Here is a 7,723-nt window from a genome sequence, read left to right as displayed (position 1 = left end):
CATACACAAAAACTGCGCATGCGCCGTCAGTATTCCCATGGTTCTCTCGTGTTCGGGCTCACAGTGAGAAGCTAGCTAGCTGTCATGTCTGAGAAGAAACAAACTGTAGATTTGGGCTTGTTGGAGGAAGATGATGAATTTGAGGAGTTTCCAGCAGAAGGTAGGGGAATTTTATTAAATATGTGTGATTTGGGAGACGGGGGAAAAGGATTTAACGGTGTGATGAAAGAGTGACTCAGCGAGCAGCTAGCTGTGCTAACGTTATGCCTAGTAATGCCTCTTTACCTTTGTTAGCTAACAAGCTAACTAACCTTTTAGTGTTTTTTAAGTAGCAGTAAGTTAAACACTTTATGTAGGACATCTAAATACATACCATAATAATCAGAAATAACCAAAGGCTCTCATAAATGTGAAGTAACTAGTAGCTAATGTTTGTTAGATACCCAGCTAAGTGCTAACATATCCAACAATCTATTTCTCTGTCTCTCTCTTTCTCTCTTCCCTTCTCTCTCTCTCTCTCTCTCTCTCTCTCTCTCTGATATAGTAGTATGTTATTTGGGACGTAGCCACTCTAGTTCATAATATGAGCCAAGCTGTCGTAACTTTCACTGAGTTATTCATGACTTATCTAATTACACTCTGTCCTGATCAGACGATTCCTCAAGCTCAAAATAAACTGATTTCACCCTTTGTGATCATATCGATCCTGTATGTTATTGTACAGAATTACAGTGATTGACTAACAAACGCATGACGTTACATTCCTCTTAGTTTGGGATTAGCTGAGTAACAGTGCTCCAGTTTGAGATTTGTCTGCTGTATCATTAGAACAAAACAGTAGTGAATGCAGTGGAGGTGTTTCACAGAGGCGGTGATGCCAACTGGTTTCAGGGGAAAGTAGCTACTGCATCACTCAAAGAGTCGGCAGAAGTCAACAGATGATGTCAGAAGCTAATTTGTATATATGAATCAAATTTTAACGATCATTTGCATATTAAAACGTTTACATAAAGTGTCTGCAGAAGATTTTCTGAAGACACTTAGAACAGAATAGAAAATAATAAATGAATTTCTTATACAGAGGTGCCATCGTTGATCAACGCACTGTGAATGAAGTTTTATTTATTTATTTACGAAACACTATATAATTTCTATCAAGAAGGAGACAAAATGATACAGAGGTAATTAGTAGTTATATAACAGAAAGGGAGTAAATCGGTACAGATGGAATGACTTGCTGTAGTTACTTCTAAATATAAGGAATTAAGGAGAGCTTCAAATGAACGAGGAGGTGTGTGGGTGCTGTTAAAAAACAGTAATCAGGGATTGGTTGTTGGGATCAGTGGTGGTCAGGGATTGGTTGTTTAGATCACGTAGTCAGGGTTTGGCTGATTTCGGTCATTGATGGTCATGGATTGGAGGTTGGGATCAGTGGTGGTCAGGGATTGGCTGTTAGGATAAGTGGTGGTCAGGGCTGTTGGAAACATGATTGTGCAATGTAACTTGGTCAGACTTTATACATTGATTAATAAGTCGACTGAACCATCTTAACCTTAGCTTTAATCTTAGCTTCTTTTTTTTTTTAACTTAATAAATTCACTGAAGGAGTTTAAAAAGTCATCAGATCTTGTGTCAAAGTTGCTAAATTGGTAGCTCTGGGCTGAGGTTGTGTTTAATGTGCATGGGTTTAACTGTTGGAAAGTGTTAAAGGTAACCATCCAGCGTTGGGGTCTCACATTTGAGCTTGAGCACGTCGCATTATACGTGATATTTAGGTATAGCAAATTTGCTAATACTTATCAGCATTGTTATAATAATTAGGCTGTTAACATTTCTGTGTGGTTTGTCGGTAAAATGTGTGGGTTTTTTTCTATTTTTAGATTGGACAGGCCTTGATGAAGATGAGGATGCTCACGTGTGGGAAGATAACTGGGATGATGATAACGTAGAAGATGACTTCTCCAATCAGCTGAGGTACACTGTTCTAGCGAGCACTTTTAAAGGTTTATTTGTGTTTTTGTGAAAATTGTGATTGTCATTTATGTGTACCTGTATATCTGGAAAGCATATTTACCAAAATTTAACAAGAACATTTTTAGGACATAAATCCAAACATTGGAACAAAACATACATTTCCTTTTAATAACTGTTGGGATCTAGTCGTATATACAAGATGCAGAATAGGACACTCGAAAGCTACACACCAATTTTTACTATCAAGAGAAAATCCACCACAGTGTCCATCATGTAAAACCTTTCTGTCCATCAAACATATTTTGTTCGAATGTAACACTTTAACCCCTAGTAGAAAACTGTTTTATTCTGTTGACACTTTTGAAAAAGTTTTTAAACAAGTAAACCCATCTTCGGTTTTAAAGGTCCTAAAAAAAGTTAATCTTAAACATCTTATATAGTTTTAATATTGAATAACAAAAACTGACTCTCGCCATGAATATAGCCATAGAAGCTGGCATGGTGTTAAAAAAGAAAGAAAGAAAACATTTTTAGGCATCATTTTTACAGCAGCAAAAGCTGCCTAGTAAATTCAATCCTACATATGTGCAGTGACAGCATTTATAAAATTGATCGTCAGCTGACTGTCTACAACTTGAATGTGGCTGTATTAGGACGTTTGTACTGACAAACATTAGAACAGCACACACATTGAGCTACATATACCAGGCATAACATTATGACCACCTGGGCACCCTGACTGGTCTGTGGCTATGTAGCCCTATACACAACAAACTGTGATGTACTGTGTATTCTGACACCTTTCTATCAGAACCAGCATTAACTTCTTCAGCAAGTTGAGCAACAGTAGTTCGTCTGTTGGATCGGACCAGCCTTCACTCCCCACATGCATCAATTAGTCTTGGCCACCCATGGACCCTGCCGCCGGTTCACCACTGTTCCTTCCTTGGACCACTTTTGATAGATACTGACCACTGCAGACCGGGAACACCCCACAAGAGCTGCAGTTTTGGAGATGCTCTGATCCAGTCATCTAGCCATCACAATTTGGCCCTTGTCAAGCTCACTCAAATCCTTACGCTTGCCCATGTTTCCTGCTTCTAACACATCAACTTTGAGGACAAAATGTTCACTTACTGCCTAATATATCCCACCCACTAACAGGTGCCATGATGAGGAGATCATCAGTGTTATTCACTTCACCTGTCAGTGGTCATAATGTTATGCCTGATCGGTGTATGTCTCTGCAATAAGAAAGTTCATTCTTAGCCTATACAAAAATAATTGCATGGTTTTTTAAAGAGCCTAGGTTATGTGAACAAATAAAAACGTTGGTGGAGCTCTGTAATGGAGAGTGCGAGGACGGCTGACCTGAGCATGCAGAGCAGCGGTCACGTTTACTTTATCTGTATTCTGTCAGTTTGTTATAGTAAATACTAAGCTGTCCCCTCGATCATATAGTTGTTTGGTTAAATTTGTTCTGTTCATTGTTTGCTGATCTGAAACATTTTCACCCTCTTATTTAAAGTGAATAAAAGAAACTTTGCATGTGAATCAAAAGCAAAGATATCTTTTGATTGATTTAATTTTTGTTTCAATTCTTTCGGCAGAGCTGAACTTGAGAAGCACGGATACAAGATGGAGACGTCGTAACATTGACTAATCGCCAGCATGTCGATGGTCAATCGCAACTGAATATTGTCACTGTATGAATGCTGTTTTGCTTATTTCCTTTGTAAGAAGTCAGGAGTGATGTGTGTTATTATGAGTCTGAAGAAAATGGAATGATTTTTTTTTCTTTTTCTTTTCCCTAACAAGGAACTGTTTGTATGTGTTATTAGTTGCTTTATTAAAGCTATTCTCTTCTTATCTGTTCTCTTCTTTCTGTTTTAAATTCCTCAGTAGCTGAAATACAAGATGAACCCACCTGTCAGTGTTTAATCAGACAACAGCAAAATGTTTTTATCTTGTCTATGGTTGATTTGAATACACTAGACAAAACTCTAATCAGATGTTTGTCTTATACTCACTAATAAACGACTCATTATACATTAATGCTAGAGATTTAGACTCCTAACTGCAAAATAAGCTGAAAAGCTTGTCAGGATTAAAAATAAGAAAGACAACAGAGAGAAATTCGCCTAAAAATGTTTTCTCGGGTTAAATGGATGCAATTTAATGGGATGTGGAACCTAAGCATGGGTGCTAATCTATGGTTTTAGCTATAGCATGTACTATTTTTACATTATGGGACCAGATTTTCAGCTAAAACAGCGGTCAGACCAAACACAAGTCAAATTTGTGTGGCAGAAAAGTAAAGTGAAGATGAATCACAGCTTGCAAAAGACTTGAATTTCCTTTAAATAGTGTTTATTTTTGCACTCTTTTAGCATATCCTGTTTGTGAGCCAGTACAGAACAAGAAGGAGGGTCTCTTTGGTTGCTTTCTCACTACAACTTGGCACACATCTAGAACTAAAACAATGTAATTTGCTTATGTTTCCTCTACATCCTTTCCAAAATCACACAGTTTAACAGTCACTATATGTTAGTGAAGCTCATGTTTATAAATGTCTCCAAATAAACCATTTTATCAGCATTAAATATCACTACAGTTATGGACTGTTGTGTGGTTGTGGACCTGACTGCAGACTGTACTGCATTAATCTTATTTGTACAAAGTAAGCAGTAAATTTTAGCTGTAAATCCAAACATGTCATTCAGGTTACAGTTAAATATCATTCCACCCAATATGTGCTTTTTTTTAAAATTTATGCTGTTAATATAGTGCTGATCTAGCCACCGACACACGCTAGGAGGTTTGTGGTTGGATATTTCGGCCTGCAAAGATTTTCTTGTTGTCAGTGTTGGCACCTCTGAGGTTGCTCAAATTAAAATAAATGAATCCAGCCCTTTAGACACCAAACCTATCCCGTGTTAAGCATATAGATACAGGCTAAGATTGTGTAGAGCTCCTGTATGCGTTATTCAGTGATATAAACCCTCAGAGGCAGGAAAAGCGAGCTGAGAAGCAGTTCCACTGCTGTTCACAGCACTTCCCGCTGAGCCTGTGGTGTTTGGCAGGCAGATTATCCAGTGCAGTGTGTGTCAGAGGCAGGGGGGTGGCCACAGCGTGTCCTGCCTGGGCCTGCCCACCTTCGCCATCGGGCCCTGCTCTTCCGCTTTGCTCAGCAGGGGCTCCCACACACACAAGCCGAGGCCAATTTGCCCAGCCGCACACCCCCTAGCAAAATGGTTTCTTTGGATTTGTGGCTCTCAGTCTCAGCGCCATAATGAGCTGAAATTGACGCCAGTAAGACATCTTTTTACCACAGGAGCGAATCCTCCTGCTCCGCTCTGTCTCTGCATGCCCTCTTTCTGGTTTTTTTTTTTTTTTTTTTTTTTACATTTTTTTACATTTTTTTAACCTTTGTCTTTTAGAATTTATCCATTAAAAGTCCTTAGGAAGAATGCGTACGAGGGTTTTCTAGGTTCACTTCAATCTTTTTCTTTCTTTTTTTTTGTGGTAGACAGACTCTTAAATTTTCCAATTTTCCATTCTTCATTTTCATTTTCAATTTAGAGACGAATTATTGGGTGATTTATATAACCATTCAAATATAACATGGTTTAAACATGAGCACTACTTCTACAAATGTGCCTAATTTGATAGTTGAGACACTGAGCCTTTGAATTAAATGAACTGCTATTAAATCAATAATACCTGCACTTTTTGTAATTTTAACAGGGGAATACAGAGGAGCAGGAGCATATGCACACGCACAGCCAGACATACTCATAACATGCAAATCCACCGATACCCTTGAAAATGAGTGCTGTGTGCTGGATGATTATTTTAATTGTTGGAAAGTCATCGAGGTGTGAAAATCACTAAGTGAGAGGAACAGCGAAGAATCCAAGACCATTTTGTTTGTGCCAAAGGCGTAAGATTGGCTTTGTGTATGACTGAAGGTGGTCTTTTGTGGCGTCCACAAAAACATAAAAAAAAAAAAAAACAACAAGGAAAACAGTACCATGAGGCATGACAGTAACCTTACGTTTTGATCTATAGTGTTTCTTTTGTTCTTCTAACAGCCTGTCTACATAAACCGATGGTAAAATTCTTTCACTTTGTGTAGACATAACTGTCAAGTTTTCGTATATTTTTTTAAACAAGGACACAGTGTTGCTAATTCCCATTAATTAATAAGAAATGCTTGCAAATGTTCTTTATTTACATAATTGAAAAAAATGAAATGTTGATCATGATTATCTACTGATGATTCATTCTGCTCCCACAGGTATTTTTTTCATATTCTCCATTATTTTTTTATTTCATTGTTTATTTTGTTGGATTTTTCTCCACTGTGAGAGTGAGAGTGACTGCGGTTCTGTGCTGCACACGACCTCAGTGAGCTTCCCCTTCCATGAGCCAAGAAAAGACAGGGGGCTGTCGAGCTGGGAGCTTGCAGCTGCTGCAATAATAGGCCTAATTGCACATTTTCTTTTGTGGGGCTCAAATTAGTGGCAGAGCACAGCTACAATGCCCAAACTGCGAGTAAAAAAAAATAAAAAAAGGGGTGTGGGGGAGAGAGAGAGAGAGAGAGAGAGAGAGACAGGCAGGCTCATGGGGGCAAACTGCTCACCAGTGCGGTCCATCACCACCACCCACAGCTCCCTGTCCACACCTGCACTCGCCCTCGCCAAAGTAAACACAGATAATAAGGTGTAATTACTTTAAAAATAATAATGAGAGCCCTCCATGTGACAATGGCCAGCCTGTTTATTGAGGGATGAAAATAACTTGTGAAGACACGGATAAGGGTTCCCCCATCAGGAGACCCTGAAAAGGCTGTGCCATGTGTTAACCTTGTCTCTCAGCTTGGTCTCTGTTGCTCTGTACAGAATGTACGAGTCAGGCAGAATCCCTCATTTTGTCCTTTAGCACATCTACTGTAGCACCCATCAGAGCAAAACGCTCTGTTACACCACTTTGGATCATTACCATTAAATGACTGCTGGATATTTGCTGCTATTTTGTTGTATTTTTTACTATTCCCTTTTTAGACTCACTAGTAACATTTAGTATAAGACACTAGAATAACATGCTGGTCATCCTGGAAAACACAAAGGTCATATTAATAATGTACTATGACCACATTTGTAAAATGTCCATAAAGCATTATGCAATGATATAACTGTTGGATTTTACTTTAGCTATTGTTAACACTGTCTATGAAAGAAAGGGATATTTATACTGTGCTTATGACACATCAATATCATGTTATAACACATTTATTAGCCGTTACACATATACCCTACTTCTGAAGTAAGTTCTGAAGAACTTATCTGTGAGTCTATGAGTACAATAATGGTCTTAAGCCTGTGAACAGGCTTAATATCTTTAGTAACATAATGCATTATAAACACTGCTATAATATATTCTGTTACCAATTTGTAAATGCATTATAAAATTGTTATAAATTGCATAAATAAATAACAGTGTGCCTCAAGCCTTACAGAAGTATTATATACATGTTTGGAATGACTAAAAAACCTAGCTTTGTAATGGCATTAGCCATTAGAAAGAGTCACAAAACAAGGTCTTTGATTTGACCGCATTTTTGTTTACAAGTTTTTTTCTAGCCTGTGCATTAGCAGTGTTCTGTGGCATTGGGGAAATGTACTGGTGACAGGTTTTTACAAAGACTATACGGATTATGTCCTATTAATACCTCTATAAAATGTTA

General features: G+C 38.1%; 1 long non-coding RNA gene across 1 annotated transcript; it reads left to right on the top strand.

The window, feature by feature from the left end:
* On the top strand, nucleotides 1-3,843 carry LOC131344702 (uncharacterized). The gene is made up of 3 exons (XR_009203366.1): nucleotides 1-160; nucleotides 1,881-1,974; nucleotides 3,585-3,843. It is a non-coding gene; the product is annotated as an uncharacterized LOC131344702 (long non-coding RNA).
* The last annotated feature ends 3,880 nt before the right edge of the window (nucleotides 3,844-7,723 follow it).

The sequence above is a fragment of the Hemibagrus wyckioides genome, linkage group LG24, assembly GCF_019097595.1.
Source record: "Hemibagrus wyckioides isolate EC202008001 linkage group LG24, SWU_Hwy_1.0, whole genome shotgun sequence".
NCBI classification, from domain to species: Eukaryota; Metazoa; Chordata; class Actinopteri; order Siluriformes; family Bagridae; genus Hemibagrus; species Hemibagrus wyckioides.
Note: the sequence above shows the minus strand (reverse complement) of the source record. Positions and strands in the feature narration are given on the sequence as shown.